The sequence below is a fragment of the Sphaerodactylus townsendi genome, linkage group LG16 (genome assembly GCF_021028975.2).
Source record: "Sphaerodactylus townsendi isolate TG3544 linkage group LG16, MPM_Stown_v2.3, whole genome shotgun sequence".
Lineage (NCBI taxonomy): Eukaryota > Metazoa > Chordata > Lepidosauria > Squamata > Sphaerodactylidae > Sphaerodactylus > Sphaerodactylus townsendi.
Window position 1 is genome coordinate 6,046,911 of NC_059440.1, and position 14,337 is coordinate 6,061,247.

General features: G+C 62.0%; 1 protein-coding gene across 1 annotated transcript in view; it reads right to left on the minus strand.

Annotated features, from left to right (window-relative positions):
- Window positions 1–14,337, minus strand: part of VMP1 (vacuole membrane protein 1) — a 50,962-nt gene that overhangs the window by 3,612 nt on the left and 33,013 nt on the right. The window lies entirely within an intron of this gene.

Below are 14,337 nucleotides of genomic sequence, written 5' to 3' on the forward strand. Positions count from 1 at the left end.
AAGAAAGAAAGTAGGCAGTTAACAAAAGGGAGAAGGGACCAAGGAGGAGTCGAACCCCGGCTGCTTCTGAGTCACTGCCGGCTTTATGGCCGATGACTGTGCAAAGAAACTGCAGTCCATAAATACCCCTCGCCCCGGGAGGCAGACGGAACACTGATAACGCCTTCCTGATGGAGCCCTCTGGTTTCCCCGAAGAGGAAAAGGGCGGTGGGGGTCAGGGAGAGAAGCGACAGTCCTTTTCCAATCCAAAGGAGCTCTTGGAAAGGGAGGAAGGGGAGCCCAGATATCACACCTTCATCAGAGGATTGGGGTGGGTGGGTAAAAGGTCTCCGTGACAGTCACTCGGCAGGCCAAAACTGGGTACCCCTTTGCATCTGCTCTAAGCACAGAGCCCAGAAGGAGGAAAGCACATCTAAGTACTGACACTTCAGATGTGTTTAAGAAATAAATCCCAGGGCAGGCATGGAAAAGGAAAGTTGTGTCTGGGAGAATCCACCCAAGGTCAGTTGCCCTGAAAGCACAGCACCGTCTACAGTGAGAAGTACCATATGGCTAGGAATTTCTACTGGTCTGAACTCAAAAGGCTCCCAGTTTGGCGAGATAATTGGGCTCAAACCAGCACTCAGCCCTGCGGCTCATCTCGACCTGGTCACTATCTCTCAGTCAAGCCTACCCTGCAGGATTGTTGTGATGATAAAATTTGGAGCAGATGGGGGAGAGACTGCCTAGGCGTCAGCTCCTTGGAAAGCAGCAGGCTACAAAAAAATGTAAATCAAATGGATGTAAAAATAGATCTGAGTTTAAGGTTCTTCAAATTAAAAAAAAGCCAAGAATTAAACCATGTGGGCAAATCAAGGGAACACCTGTACATTTCTTTTTCTTTTAGATAAATACCTAGAACTGAAAAGTGCCATATGTCATGGTCCACAGACTATTGTCCAAAACTAGATTCTGGACCCTTCTTTTTGGGGGGAAGGAGGGGAGAAGTCTTTCACACAGACCGCTAACGTATTTGAATCGTTGTTCATTCAACGGATACGATTTTAAAAATTGAAAGGAGAATCTCTTTCAAAGGATCGTTGTAAGGACTGAGAGCAATGTTTATCAGTTGGGCTTTCGGTTTTACCTGCCCCGTCTCACTTAATCAAGGATAGGATCTTATGAATTCCTACATTGTTTCCTGTCCCATTCATCCTTAAAAGCAACGTACATACATTCGGTAGCTTGGCACAGGGTAGGTAGGCCAAGAGATATAGAAAGCAATATAAAAATGTTTATTAAAAATTAGGTGTCGCAAAGAATGATTGTGAACATTCCATTCTCTGTGCGACGCTCTTGTAGCTAAGAGGGGATGGCACTTTACCATTTCTTAATTTAAAACATTACCTGTGGTTTATACAAAACTATCACGGAAATATATTTTATCTATCTATCCATCCACTCACCCAGGATTTTAGTTGTTTCTCTACAACATTTACATAGTCTGCTTCTAAAAAAAATCTGCTGGATGTGTACCCAACTTTCAATATGTTCAACATTTGCTCTCAAACTGTTTTTAAACTTGGCATTCTGTGAAGTAATTATTTAGGAAACTCGTTCTTCGAGAACTGAAGAGCAACACTGTTCCGATCCGGAACCAGCTTCAGAACTGGAAATTACGAGGTTTCTCAAACAACAGATTTTGCAAGTTAAGGTCCGCCTGTCTCCATTAAGATAAAGGGTTGTATCGGCCAAACCAAGACTGATCACCCCACGGAAATTCTCGGGAATGACTCGCCCGGCAAAATGAGTCACCGGTTTCAGAAAAATCGCACTCAGGTTCAGTTTTTCGATGACACAGAAGCCCTGACAAAGAAAAAGCGACTGAGAGGTAACTTTCTGTTGTAAAAACCTCTAAATTATAATAAATGTGTTGACAAGGAGAAGTCAGATGACTGACCAGAATAGCTCAGTTCTTTTAATTGTAGAGGCTAGCTCTGTTGATTGCCAAAAATAGGTTATAGCTTTCAGGATTTGGAGACTTTCTCTGAGCCATTCAAACTTTTGTTTCATTCTCTCTTTCTTACATTCTTGTCTTCCCGTAACAGAAAATGGTGCCAAAGGATAGCCTTGCAAATCTACTGTGCAATATAATTTTTAATAAGTTAATTTTGCTGTCTTGGGGGGCTCTGGGACTGTTTAAGAAATTACATAACCTTACAGCTTGTTCAGGAAATTGAGAATGTAAGTTTTTTTTATTAACAGAAAGGAAAAATTTTGTTCAATGACCTTCAAAAATGGGGGGGGGGGGGTCCCAAGCTATAGCTACTGTTCACACAATGTGGTTATCTCCCAGGAACTCTTATTAATTATTTTGGATTATTAATTAACGATCTAAGATTTGGATAGTTTTATACTTATTCCTCATTTCCCAACAATATTATCCCAGAATGAAACGGAAGCAGCTTCTTCGTAATTTGCTTTACAGAAATACAAAAACGTACAACTAGACCAGAGTAAAGGTTCGGGACTGTAAAAGCTCCATCGGCTTAGCAGTTGAGTTCTTTTCCAAGACAAATTTCGTGAAATTTCAGATAAAGCTACAGATGTTGCCTTCATGTGGCAGCCATTACAGATGTGACTTCAAGGAATCGGCTTTTGCTGGGCGCAGCTGTGACCGAAGCAATGCAAATGGCTTGCATCACTAACGTGCGCCGTCCAGGGACGGATAAGCATTGTTTGGGTTGCTGGGTAGCACGGCTTTCTAGACATAAAGTCACAGAACTGACAGCAAAACTAGCCGAAAAGTCAAAGGGCTGGTTCCCTGCTTTCTACTTGGAAAATCTCTACATCCCTGCCAAAGTATTTTCTCTCATCTTCACAGCAAAGAAAAAGAAACGATTATTTCTATTCATGTCACTTACTAAGGATCGGAGGACCTTCATTAGGAGCTGCAGAAAACTACATTAAAAAAAAACACCACAACACCTCGAGATCAACGTTAGAACTGGAAATATTCATAATCCTACGGAGATTTTCCTTCTTCAACTCATTAAAATACTTTCAGCAGACTTGGAACCCCCCCCCCCGCCCCGCCCCCGGCTTTAATTGGTCAGCGTTTCAAAATTTCACCTTGCTTTGGGAGAAATCTAACAATTAAGTATAGATAACATATATGTGTGTGTGCAAGCTTTGTTATAGTAATAATCCAGAGCCATTAATAATATGTATATATCTGAGGTTATCCTTTTTGCCTTTTAAAATTTTTATGTTTGCTGTGTTTTGTTGCCGTTGTTCTATGTATGCCAATAAAGGCTTTGCTTTGCTTGCTTGCTGTGTGTGTGTGTGTGTGTTTATCTACAAAACATCCTCATGGCTAATAAATAAATCTCTTTTGCATTGGGAATGACAAAGTCATACTGGAGGAAAATTTCCATATCCTAGAAATAACATAATCCGTTTTACTGTCTTCATTTTATTGTCCCGAGAATGCCAAAGAACAGGTCAGATAACTTCTTGTTTTTAAGCCCAAGTGATTACACTGGACGGTATTTAAGTAGGCTCTTAATTTTCTTATTGAAACTGGTAAGATTTAATGAATTAACCATCCCTTCAGCGTATGAACTGGGGCTTTTAATAATTCAATTTCACTCCAAAAAACAAAATGTATCCCCACGATGTGGAAATGTTCAATACATTCAGACTACTGAAATCTACAGCATTCTTTCCTCCATTTTAGAGATATCTAAGAACTTAATAAAAATTAATGGTTTTACAAATAAATAAAACTCTTTGGAACCGCTCCGATTTTCTCAATAAAAGAAAATAAATCGCTATATGTTACACTTGAATTTTCCAATGTTTTCTCAACTTTATATTTAAGGATTATTACAGAGCGCCAGTAAAGAATTGAGCAGAGAATCCTAAGTATTGCAATTTTTGCCCAACTTACACTTTAGAATTATGCAATGGTAAAGGTCACCCATTACAAATACATATTTTTCAGAATCTGTTTCCTCAGCATAAGAGACAATAACCTAAACAGATCCTATTCAGAAAAATCGCTTTCATGTACTGCAGTTTTGGGGCATGTATCTTTCAAAAGCTTTGCTATTTTCTTCTGTGTTCCTAACACATGCACACATCCCATATTTAGTTTTAATTCTTTGCACACAGTTAAAAATGTTTGATGAACTGCTGAGAAAGACTAGCAGTTTTTTTTTTAATTTACAATTTATAAACCTCTCCCAAAGGATAGATCACCATCATGTTGTGGATCACAGCCCTAGACACTGGTTTTGTTCATTTTCTCACCCTTCCTCAAAAGGAGTTATGGCAACGTACATTTCACCCTAACTACTCTGTAGGGAGAGCGAGTGGCCCGAAGTCATTCAGATGTGGATCTGAACCAGTCTGAACCCAACCATGCCACCAGAACAGCTCCAGGTTCCACACAAATTCTTAATTTGTAAAGTTTTTCTCTTTCTTCTATGAGCATGAAAGCATAATTTCCACGGGCTTCGATTTCTGCCTTCCTTCTCTCCATGGAAATGTGCATGATTCTCTTACATGTTCTAATTCCTTGCTGCAATCATTAGATGATGTACATTTGGATGTAGCCGCAGAGAAATCTCTTCTGACGACTGAACCCTCCAAATGCGAAGTGCATCAAGGGGATAGAGAGACCGCCGAATGCTTCCCGAACAGACATTTGGAAACTGTTACTGTCAGCTGGTGAGAGTTTGGGACGCCATCCTACATTTTAACAGCCAAATGGGTCAGTGGCCCTGATTGTCTCGACCGACTGACACCCAGCAAACAGTTCCAAACAGTTAACTCGACCGTGGAGTTAATTCTGCATGCGGTCAACCCTTCTGATTTTTTTGTTTAAAAGTCAGACAGCTCCATCCTGACCCAAAACTTGCTGGACTTTTAGAACAGATTCTGTTACTTTCAGCAAATCCTGTCGCTTTCACTAACATTAGGAGACACTTCGTTTCGGGATTGTATTCTCTGGGGCCAACACAATCCAGCTGCCATGCTACCGCCATGCTACTGAGGGCTTCTGCCATGCTACTGAGGGCTTCTGCTTTTAGAAGAAGAAGAAGAGTTTGGATTTATATCCCCCCTTTCTCTCCTGAAGGAGACTCAAAGGGGCTTGCAATCTCCTTGCCCTTCCCCCCTCACAACAAACACCCTGTGAGGTAGGTGGGGCTGAGAGAGCTCCGAGAAGCTGTGACTAGCCCAAGGTCACCCAGCTGGCGTGTGTGGGAGTGCCCAGGCTAATCTGAATTCCCCAGAGAAGCCTCCACAACTCAAGTGGCAGAGCGGGGAATCAAACCCGGTTCCTCCAGATCAGAGTGGCCACTGCTCTTAGCCACTACGCCACTGCTGCTCCTTTTAAAAAGAAGTGTGTTTTTAAAAGGAAGTGTTTTTAAAAAGAAGTGAGTCCTCAGGAACAAGGAAAACAGGAGGTGATGCCCATGTCCATTGAAGGCTCAAAGCAAATGGTAAAGAGGAGCTGGTTAGTCTGGGCTTCTCCTAGCCAGCGGGATTTCTCCTCAGCACCCTGCTTTACGAGCCCTGCTCCTATATCTTCAATAAATTCCACAAGTTCCATTCCCCTGGCCCTAAAGGACACAGTGCCTACACTAGATTGTTTTATTGCACAAAATTACCCCTTTGTAAAGATCAGCTCTGCTCATAAACAGGCATAAGCACGGCATTGTGGGTCACAGTTTTCACTTATCGGAGCAGCAGTGGCGTAGGAGGTTTAGAGCTCGTGTATCTAATCTGGAGGAACCGGGTTTGATTCCCAGCTCTGCCGCCTGAGCTGTGGAGGCTTCTCTGGGGAATTCAGATTAGCCTGTACACTCCCACACACGCCAGCTGGGTGACCTTGGGCTAGTCACAGCTTCTCGGAGCTCTCTCAGCCCCACCCACCTCGCAGGGTGTTTGTTGTGAGGGGGGAAGGGCCAGGAGATTGTAAGCCCCTTTGAGTCTCCTGCAGGAGAGAAAGGGGGGATATAAATCCAAACTCTTCTTCCTCTTCTTCTTGTCCCATGCACGTGTGGCCTCCCAGGACAGGTTCCACGAAACACCTGAACGTATGGTATGGAATGCGCTGAAGGATTTACCTCCCAGTCTGAAAGCAAAGCTCCAGGTGGGTCATTCTCTGACAGGCTGAAAAACCTCGGGGACAAACCAGGTGCCACAGTAGGAAAAGTCCATTTATTTAAAGTCAGGCCGGCCTCCATCGGGAGTCCGATTTTCAGAGTGTGTCGCCAAGGGGGTGGAAATATCCCCCCAATCTGTGATACTGGCATCCCCCCCGGTCTGGTGACCCCAACTGAGACCCAGTACAGTGAGCAGGAGAAAAGGGCTCGAGGGGGAATCCTGAATGGGGTGAGTGGTGCACACGGGGCAGATTCGCATCCCTCGCCCACGCTCCCCTGCCCCGAAGCTCCAAAAGCCAACGTGCGGTCCCCATTTCATGGGCGACTTCGGCATAGCTCAGATTTCAACAAGGGCGTCTTCCAACACGGCATCTCATTTGGGCCCAAACGGATCCAAATATCTTGATCACAGATTTCAAACTCGCAGCCCTCCAGATGTTATGGACTACCGTTCCCATCATCCCCTGCCAGCATGATGCTGGCGGAGGAGGATGGGAACTGTAGTCCATAACATCTGGAGGGCCACGAGTTTGACACCTATGATCTTGATGTTTTGGCAAAGTGATTATCAGGCCCGGTGAACATGTGCGATGCCGGCGGGATGTCTCCTCTCCCAATGCAAGGAAGTGGTATCTGGACAGTGATCGTGGGAGTGGAAAGAGACGGCTATTTCCGAGCTAAAGGAGCTCACTGTTGCTGGAGGAAAGCGCTGGCCCATTGAGCCCAAAACGGTTGAGGCTGACTGGCAGCCAGAGGCATAGCTGCTATGGGGACATCTGGGGCAGCTCACCCCGGGTGCCACCATTGCAGTCATGTGGGGAGCCGGGGGGCAGGGCGTGTCGGGTGGGTGGGGGCAGTTCATGTTCTGGGTGCAGTTTCCCCTCCCTTCATCACTGCTGGAAGCAGCTCTTTGGAGGAGGAGGAGGAGGAGGAGGAGAAGAAGAAGAAGAAGAAGAAGATGGGGGGGGGGGGGGTTTGGGGGGGGGGGGGGGGGGGGGGGGGGGGGGGGGGGGGGGGGGGGGGGGGGGGGGGGGGGGGGGGTGGGGGGGGGGGGGGGGGGGGGGGGGGGGGGGGGGGGGGTGGCGGGAGGGGAGGGCGGGTGGGGGGGGGGGGGGAGGGGGGGGCTGGTGGGGGGGGGGGGGGGTGGGGGGGGGCGGGGGTGGGGGGGGGGGGGGGCGTTGGGGGGGGGGGGTTGGGGGGGCGGGGGGTGGGGGGGGGGGGGGGTGGGGGGGGGGGGGTGGGGGGGGGGGGGGGTGGGGGGGGGGGGGGGTGGGGGGGGGGGGGGGTGGGGGGGGGGGGGGGTGGGGGGGGGGGGGGGTGGGGGGGGGGGGGGGTGGGGGGGGGGGGGGGTGGGGGGGGGGGGGGGTGGGGGGGGGGGGGGGTGGGGGGGGGGGGGGGTGGGGGGGGGGGGGGGTGGGGGGGGGGGGGGGTGGGGGGGGGGGGGGGTGGGGGGGGGGGGGGGTGGGGGGGGGGGGGGGTGGGGGGGGGGGGGGGTGGGGGGGGGGGGGGGTGGGGGGGGGGGGGGGTGGGGGGGGGGGGGGGTGGGGGGGGGGGGGGGTGGGGGGGGGGGGGGGTGGGGGGGGGGGGGGGTGGGGGGGGGGGGGGGTGGGGGGGGGGGGGGGTGGGGGGGGGGGGGGGTGGGGGGGGGGGGGGGTGGGGGGGGGGGGGGGTGGGGGGGGGGGGGGGTGGGGGGGGGGGGGGGTGGGGGGGGGGGGGGGTGGGGGGGGGGGGGGGTGGGGGGGGGGGGGGGTGGGGGGGGGGGGGGGTGGGGGGGGGGGGGGGTGGGGGGGGGGGGGGGTGGGGGGGGGGGGGGGTGGGGGGGGGGGGGGGTGGGGGGGGGGGGGGGTGGGGGGGGGGGGGGGTGGGGGGGGGGGGGGGTGGGGGGGGGGGGGGGTGGGGGGGGGGGGGGGTGGGGGGGGGGGGGGGTGGGGGGGGGGGGGGGTGGGGGGGGGGGGGGGTGGGGGGGGGGGGGGGTGGGGGGGGGGGGGGGTGGGGGGGGGGGGGGGTGGGGGGGGGGGGGGGTGGGGGGGGGGGGGGGTGGGGGGGGGGGGGGGTGGGGGGGGGGGGGGGTGGGGGGGGGGGGGGGTGGGGGGGGGGGGGGGTGGGGGGGGGGGGGGGTGGGGGGGGGGGGGGGTGGGGGGGGGGGGGGGTGGGGGGGGGGGGGGGTGGGGGGGGGGGGGGGTGGGGGGGGGGGGGGGTGGGGGGGGGGGGGGGTGGGGGGGGGGGGGGGTGGGGGGGGGGGGGGGTGGGGGGGGGGGGGGGTGGGGGGGGGGGGGGGTGGGGGGGGGGGGGGGTGGGGGGGGGGGGGGGTGGGGGGGGGGGGGGGTGGGGGGGGGGGGGGGTGGGGGGGGGGGGGGGTGGGGGGGGGGGGGGGTGGGGGGGGGGGGGGGTGGGGGGGGGGGGGGGTGGGGGGGGGGGGGGGTGGGGGGGGGGGGGGGTGGGGGGGGGGGGGGGTGGGGGGGGGGGGGGGTGGGGGGGGGGGGGGGTGGGGGGGGGGGGGGGTGGGGGGGGGGGGGGGTGGGGGGGGGGGGGGGTGGGGGGGGGGGGGGGTGGGGGGGGGGGGGGGTGGGGGGGGGGGGGGGTGGGGGGGGGGGGGGGTGGGGGGGGGGGGGGGTGGGGGGGGGGGGGGGTGGGGGGGGGGGGGGGTGGGGGGGGGGGGGGGTGGGGGGGGGGGGGGGTGGGGGGGGGGGGGGGTGGGGGGGGGGGGGGGTGGGGGGGGGGGGGGGTGGGGGGGGGGGGGGGTGGGGGGGGGGGGGGGTGGGGGGGGGGGGGGGTGGGGGGGGGGGGGGGTGGGGGGGGGGGGGGGTGGGGGGGGGGGGGGGTGGGGGGGGGGGGGGGTGGGGGGGGGGGGGGGTGGGGGGGGGGGGGGGTGGGGGGGGGGGGGGGTGGGGGGGGGGGGGGGTGGGGGGGGGGGGGGGTGGGGGGGGGGGGGGGTGGGGGGGGGGGGGGGTGGGGGGGGGGGGGGGTGGGGGGGGGGGGGGGTGGGGGGGGGGGGGGGTGGGGGGGGGGGGGGGTGGGGGGGGGGGGGGGTGGGGGGGGGGGGGGGTGGGGGGGGGGGGGGGTGGGGGGGGGGGGGGGTGGGGGGGGGGGGGGGTGGGGGGGGGGGGGGGTGGGGGGGGGGGGGGGTGGGGGGGGGGGGGGGTGGGGGGGGGGGGGGGTGGGGGGGGGGGGGGGTGGGGGGGGGGGGGGGTGGGGGGGGGGGGGGGTGGGGGGGGGGGGGGGTGGGGGGGGGGGGGGGTGGGGGGGGGGGGGGGTGGGGGGGGGGGGGGGTGGGGGGGGGGGGGGGTGGGGGGGGGGGGGGGTGGGGGGGGGGGGGGGTGGGGGGGGGGGGGGGTGGGGGGGGGGGGGGGTGGGGGGGGGGGGGGGTGGGGGGGGGGGGGGGTGGGGGGGGGGGGGGGTGGGGGGGGGGGGGGGTGGGGGGGGGGGGGGGTGGGGGGGGGGGGGGGTGGGGGGGGGGGGGGGTGGGGGGGGGGGGGGGTGGGGGGGGGGGGGGGTGGGGGGGGGGGGGGGTGGGGGGGGGGGGGGGTGGGGGGGGGGGGGGGTGGGGGGGGGGGGGGGTGGGGGGGGGGGGGGGTGGGGGGGGGGGGGGGTGGGGGGGGGGGGGGGTGGGGGGGGGGGGGGGTGGGGGGGGGGGGGGGTGGGGGGGGGGGGGGGTGGGGGGGGGGGGGGGTGGGGGGGGGGGGGGGTGGGGGGGGGGGGGGGTGGGGGGGGGGGGGGGTGGGGGGGGGGGGGGGTGGGGGGGGGGGGGGGTGGGGGGGGGGGGGGGTGGGGGGGGGGGGGGGTGGGGGGGGGGGGGGGTGGGGGGGGGGGGGGGTGGGGGGGGGGGGGGGTGGGGGGGGGGGGGGGTGGGGGGGGGGGGGGGTGGGGGGGGGGGGGGGTGGGGGGGGGGGGGGGTGGGGGGGGGGGGGGGTGGGGGGGGGGGGGGGTGGGGGGGGGGGGGGGTGGGGGGGGGGGGGGGTGGGGGGGGGGGGGGGTGGGGGGGGGGGGGGGTGGGGGGGGGGGGGGGTGGGGGGGGGGGGGGGTGGGGGGGGGGGGGGGTGGGGGGGGGGGGGGGTGGGGGGGGGGGGGGGTGGGGGGGGGGGGGGGTGGGGGGGGGGGGGGGTGGGGGGGGGGGGGGGTGGGGGGGGGGGGGGGTGGGGGGGGGGGGGGGTGGGGGGGGGGGGGGGTGGGGGGGGGGGGGGGTGGGGGGGGGGGGGGGTGGGGGGGGGGGGGGGTGGGGGGGGGGGGGGGTGGGGGGGGGGGGGGGTGGGGGGGGGGGGGGGTGGGGGGGGGGGGGGGTGGGGGGGGGGGGGGGTGGGGGGGGGGGGGGGTGGGGGGGGGGGGGGGTGGGGGGGGGGGGGGGTGGGGGGGGGGGGGGGTGGGGGGGGGGGGGGGTGGGGGGGGGGGGGGGTGGGGGGGGGGGGGGGTGGGGGGGGGGGGGGGTGGGGGGGGGGGGGGGTGGGGGGGGGGGGGGGTGGGGGGGGGGGGGGGTGGGGGGGGGGGGGGGTGGGGGGGGGGGGGGGTGGGGGGGGGGGGGGGTGGGGGGGGGGGGGGGTGGGGGGGGGGGGGGGTGGGGGGGGGGGGGGGTGGGGGGGGGGGGGGGTGGGGGGGGGGGGGGGTGGGGGGGGGGGGGGGTGGGGGGGGGGGGGGGTGGGGGGGGGGGGGGGTGGGGGGGGGGGGGGGTGGGGGGGGGGGGGGGTGGGGGGGGGGGGGGGTGGGGGGGGGGGGGGGTGGGGGGGGGGGGGGGTGGGGGGGGGGGGGGGTGGGGGGGGGGGGGGGTGGGGGGGGGGGGGGGTGGGGGGGGGGGGGGGTGGGGGGGGGGGGGGGTGGGGGGGGGGGGGGGTGGGGGGGGGGGGGGGTGGGGGGGGGGGGGGGTGGGGGGGGGGGGGGGTGGGGGGGGGGGGGGGTGGGGGGGGGGGGGGGTGGGGGGGGGGGGGGGTGGGGGGGGGGGGGGGTGGGGGGGGGGGGGGGTGGGGGGGGGGGGGGGTGGGGGGGGGGGGGGGTGGGGGGGGGGGGGGGTGGGGGGGGGGGGGGGTGGGGGGGGGGGGGGGTGGGGGGGGGGGGGGGTGGGGGGGGGGGGGGGTGGGGGGGGGGGGGGGTGGGGGGGGGGGGGGGTGGGGGGGGGGGGGGGTGGGGGGGGGGGGGGGTGGGGGGGGGGGGGGGTGGGGGGGGGGGGGGGTGGGGGGGGGGGGGGGTGGGGGGGGGGGGGGGTGGGGGGGGGGGGGGGTGGGGGGGGGGGGGGGTGGGGGGGGGGGGGGGTGGGGGGGGGGGGGGGTGGGGGGGGGGGGGGGTGGGGGGGGGGGGGGGTGGGGGGGGGGGGGGGTGGGGGGGGGGGGGGGTGGGGGGGGGGGGGGGTGGGGGGGGGGGGGGGTGGGGGGGGGGGGGGGTGGGGGGGGGGGGGGGTGGGGGGGGGGGGGGGTGGGGGGGGGGGGGGGTGGGGGGGGGGGGGGGTGGGGGGGGGGGGGGGTGGGGGGGGGGGGGGGTGGGGGGGGGGGGGGGTGGGGGGGGGGGGGGGTGGGGGGGGGGGGGGGTGGGGGGGGGGGGGGGTGGGGGGGGGGGGGGGTGGGGGGGGGGGGGGGTGGGGGGGGGGGGGGGTGGGGGGGGGGGGGGGTGGGGGGGGGGGGGGGTGGGGGGGGGGGGGGGTGGGGGGGGGGGGGGGTGGGGGGGGGGGGGGGTGGGGGGGGGGGGGGGTGGGGGGGGGGGGGGGTGGGGGGGGGGGGGGGTGGGGGGGGGGGGGGGTGGGGGGGGGGGGGGGTGGGGGGGGGGGGGGGTGGGGGGGGGGGGGGGTGGGGGGGGGGGGGGGTGGGGGGGGGGGGGGGTGGGGGGGGGGGGGGGTGGGGGGGGGGGGGGGTGGGGGGGGGGGGGGGTGGGGGGGGGGGGGGGTGGGGGGGGGGGGGGGTGGGGGGGGGGGGGGGTGGGGGGGGGGGGGGGTGGGGGGGGGGGGGGGTGGGGGGGGGGGGGGGTGGGGGGGGACTGGCAGGGGATTATGGGAACTGTAGTCCATAACATCTGGAGGGCCGCGAATTTGACACCTGTGGTCTAATGGAAGCTAGCCCCTGTCGAAAGATTATGCCTTTTTAAAAAAAGCATGCAGCCTTCGAACATGCATTGGATAATGCCCTATTAAACCCTGCTGGGCCTCTTCAACCTGCTATTATGGTTCTGTTGTGATTCGTTTTAAAAGGTTTAGAGACCAACACTTCTAGAATTTCCTTCACATCTGTGCTTCCTTTTCAATAAAAAAATAAAGATCTTCCTGTCTTTCTGCCAAAGTTGCCCTATTGTCTACAGGGCTATATTATGAACATACAAGTTCAATGGTTTCGCATATACTTGTAGGGCGGAGAGGAGGGAACGGGATAAATCCTTTCAGATAATGAGAGACAGCAGCTGCCTGACTGTAAATGGTCACTTATGTCTTAGGAGACTCTACAGCCAATAGGGGAATTATGTAACACTTCAGTGTGAGGTTTTATTTTTAAAAAGCCAAATCTAGTTAACATGCCTCTAGTTCAAGTCTTTCAACTCCTTCGATCCAGAACCCTGATGGATGAAATGTTAGCCTGGGTAGCAATAATTGGTGATTGGAGCTCTCTAAAGAACTCTGTGGAGGCTGAAAGTTTGTATGGGGTAGCTGAAACTCTGGCCCTTTCCGCACGGGCCAAATGCAGCGCCCTGGGGACGGCAAAAACGCCGTCCCCAGGGAGCTGTTCGCATGGGGGGGCGCAGCTGCTTCGAAGCCGTTGTTTCCCAACCTCGCTCCTCAAGCAAGGTTTTTGGGAAACAGCGGCTTCCAACTGCTGCCATGCGAACCGCTGCCGTGCGAACGGCAGCAGCTGGAAGGCGCCATCCCTCCCCCCTTTCCAAATCGACTTACCATCCCTGCGACCGTCCGGCGCGTCACTAAGGCCGGGGGACACGCCCCCTCTGATCTGCGACTCCAGAGGCTCCAGACGCGCCAGACAGTCGCAGGGAAGGTACGTCGATTGGGAGATGGCGAAGCGCAGCGCCGTCGTCCCGGTAGTTTCTGGGACCGTTCGTGTGAACGGTCCCAGGGGGGTTGAGTCGGCGTCATGTACGCCAACCCAACCCCCACCATGGCTGTGCGGAAACGGCCTCTGACTGATTTGATATCCACTTCGCTTGTGTCAGAGGAAGAAGGTACGGAACACCGCAGAAACGATGGGGCTTGCCACGCACCGCCACAACCACGCTTCCTTAGATCTTGAAGAGGCTGCAGAGGCTGTAGAAATTTGCTTCATCTGGCGGACTTAGCACTGACGACGACCAGGCTGACATGAAGCTGGGCCTATCCGGATCTGCTACCAGATGGCCCGCAGGTTTGCTAAAATCCATGACACCAACACGGAAAGGTGTCCAATATTTTCCTAACCTGTTTCAAGATCCATTCATTGTGGGGCGGTGTTTAGGCAGCTAAAAAGCTTCCTCATCTGCTTAACATCACGTAACACTTTATGAAAGTTCGGAATCAGCTCGAACTTTGCCAATGGGAATCTAAAATGGTTGTAAAGGGGATGTTTTGCGTCTCTCCGTCTCCTTTGATAACCAACCTCCAGACATTCATTAAGCGCAGGATGACACAGAGAGAGAGAGAGAGAGGGGAAAGAGGGAGGCTTAATTTGACAAGGGGTATTGCCTGCCAAACTTCAGTTCTTGTTCTGCTTTGAAAAATGGCTGGGGATTCCTCAGCCCACAACACTTCCAAACCAAACACGATCGTCTTTAAAAGCCAACACTCTGATTGTATACACAGCCGGAAGTCAAGGGAAAGAGATCACACACGCACACAAAAATTGACTTGAAGCATATTAATTAAAATCTACTTGGGTATTAATTTTGGCCTCCAACTCAGGCAAAAAATATGTCGTTCATCATCATTTCTTGACATCCTCACTAGAGCCGAGTAGATGTGCAGAAGTTGCAACATGCATTTTCAGAGGCATGCAAGATTAAATATAATCTTATGAACAGTAAAGAAAACACAGGGCATACAACATATCCTACAAACAAATAAAAAGCAACACATTTTTAAAATCCACCTGAGGGGATTTGTCTGGTTATTGCTATGGCAGGTATTAGATTGACACCATCTCTCTTTAGAAAGAATATGAAAACTGCTACACAAGACCAGCCCATTCATACACAATTGAGAATCTTACTAATGCCCAGTTACAAGGTCAGC